The sequence below is a fragment of the Osmia lignaria genome, unplaced genomic scaffold (genome assembly GCF_051020975.1).
Source record: "Osmia lignaria lignaria isolate PbOS001 unplaced genomic scaffold, iyOsmLign1 scaffold0066, whole genome shotgun sequence".
Lineage (NCBI taxonomy): Eukaryota > Metazoa > Arthropoda > Insecta > Hymenoptera > Megachilidae > Osmia > Osmia lignaria.
The window spans coordinates 1-2500 of NW_027478207.1; the positions used below are offsets into that span (position 1 = coordinate 1).

At 47.5% G+C, this 2500-nt stretch overlaps 1 non-coding gene across 1 annotated transcript in view; it reads left to right on the forward strand.

Annotated features, from left to right (window-relative positions):
• The first annotated feature begins 1217 nt into the window (after positions 1-1217).
• Positions 1218-2500, forward strand: part of LOC143307650 (large subunit ribosomal RNA) — a 4041-nt gene continuing 2758 nt past the window's right edge. The window contains exon 1 of the ribosomal RNA XR_013064749.1: positions 1218-2500. This exon is cut by the window's right edge and continues 2758 nt beyond it. This is a non-coding gene — a ribosomal RNA (large subunit ribosomal RNA).

Consider the following 2500-nt stretch of genomic DNA (forward strand, 5'->3'; position numbering starts at 1 on the left):
TAGAAAAAGCAAACGAGTGAAATGTTTGAGATGATAATTTGCTGAAATGCAAGCTCGAATAGCCCCAGGGTTTCGAATGATTCCCCGCGCTTTATACATCTCTCTGTTTACAAACGGTGTATAAATGAAAGATCGCTTCAGATGGGTCGTCGCTGTTTGACGCGCGATGCTGTTCCTTTTTTTTTGTCTGTCTGTGCGTTTAGCTTCGCTAAACAAGTTAAATGGTTAAAAAGCGTCGAAAAAGCGAATACACACGCGACAAGACAAATCTAACGAGTAAAGGAACGCTCCGCTCCAAGATAAAAATGGTTGTTTACAATCAATACAGCGTTTCGGTACCCCTGATCGTAGTCTGAAACTGTGTAACAAAAGAGAGGAAAGCGAATGGTGAAGGAACTTCGAAGCCTCCGTGGCGTGGCTAGAACTTGTGATAAAAGTATGTTTGCAGCAATTATGCATGCTCCCGTTAAAACAGCATTTCAATGTCTCGCATGGCTTAAAGCTCTAGGAGGCTTCAACATTTAGAATACATACGGACTACTTCGTTTGTTAAAGATAAGCGAAGACCGCGCGACCATCGCTCGGTCGTCCAGTCCTCGAAAGTTTTGTTGCGTTCCAAAGAAGAGACAAATGGGGTTTACCCTTGCGCTAAGGGGAGAAGAAGAGAAAAGCAGTTGTTAAATCTAAGAGGTGTGTGGAGTACATCGCGTGTTGGTTAAAATTGTTAAATGAAGTATACGCGAAATGTTCTCTCGCTCTTGCTTTTCCTCTTGCTTCCGTGGCGCTCGAAAAGAAGGGATGATAAATAAAGAAACCTATTCGAAATCTCTTGTGGAACAAAAAATAATACGGACGGACGTTAAAATTGAACCGAGACGAAATGGATCGTCTTGCGAGTTGTCTTCGCTTTGAAATTGTTAAAAATTGATAAAAGCAATACGACGAAGCTGCAGTCCGCAAAATGTTTGAAGCAAAAAGGAAATAACACGAAAATTATGGGAACGTCGTGTCTCAACTTTTTTTTCCCTCTTGTGCTCGTTTCATCGAACGATAAATACAAACATTTTGAAACGAGAGAGGAGGAAAAATTGAATATGCGAAAGGTTGATTCACGCACAGTTTCTCTACGTGTTTGCTTTTTTGCTTCTTTTCGTTTATTTTTTTTTTTTTTGCATCGAGCATCATTATTCACCTTTCGATGAAACCAAAGAAATTGACGACCTCAGAGTAGGCGAGATTACCCGCTGAATTTAAGCATATTATTAAGCGGAGGAAAAGAAACTAACTAGGATTTCCTTAGTAGCGGCGAGCGAACAGGAATGAGCCCAGCACTGAATCCCGCGGTACCGCCGCTGGGAAATGTAGTGTTCAGGAGGATCCGTTTATCCCGAGACATCGAATTGCGTCCAAGTCCATCTTGAATGGGGCCATTTACCCATAGAGGGTGCCAGGCCCGTAGTGACCGGTACGCGTTTCGGGAGGATCTCTCCTTAGAGTCGGGTTGCTTGAGAGTGCAGCCCTAAGTGGGTGGTAAACTCCATCTAAGGCTAAATACGACCACGAGACCGATAGCGAACAAGTACCGTGAGGGAAAGTTGAAAAGAACTTTGAAGAGAGAGTTCAAGAGTACGTGAAACCGTTCAGGGGTAAACCTGAGAAACCCAAAAGATCGAATGGGGAGATTCATCGTCAACAACGCTGGCTCCCGTTGGTGCGCGATGCCCCGGATGGACCTTCGGGTTCCATTAGCGAGGGCACACCACCTTCGGCGAATGTTCCGGCGAGGTAGTCGTGCACTTCTCCCCTAGTAGAACGTCGCGACCCGTTGCGTGTCGGTCTACGGTCCGAGGCGGAGCCTGTCCGTCACCTTAACGGTGTTCGTGACAGACCCTCGGTTGCCTGGCCGACTGCGCGACGGTACTCAGACGGTATCAGGCCGCAACCAATCCATTTTCGAATGTGTGTGCGTCAGGACCGCCGCAAGCTAGGTTCAGTTATAATTACCCGGATGTACGGACTATGCGCCGTCCCCGGGTCTGGCCAGCTGTTAGCAGGAGGAGTCCTTGGACTGGCCAAGCTTTGAATTACCGGTCGGCGACGCTATTGCTTTGGGTACTCTCAGGACCCGTCTTGAAACACGGACCAAGGAGTCTAACATGTGCGCAAGTCATTGGGATATAAATAAACCTAAAGGCGAAATGAAAGTGAATGTCGTCCTCTGCGTCGACCTAGGGAGGATGGGCCTCGTTACGATTAGGCCTCGCACTCCCGGGGCGTCTCGTTCTCATTGCGAGAAGAGGCGCACCTAGAGCGTACACGTTGGGACCCGAAAGATGGTGAACTATGCCTGGTCAGGACGAAGTCAGGGGAAACCCTGATGGAGGTCCGTAGCGATTCTGACGTGCAAATCGATCGTCGGAACTGGGTATAGGGGCGAAAGACTAATCGAACCATCTAGTAGCTGGTTCCCTCCGAAGTTTCCCTCAGGATAGCTGGCACT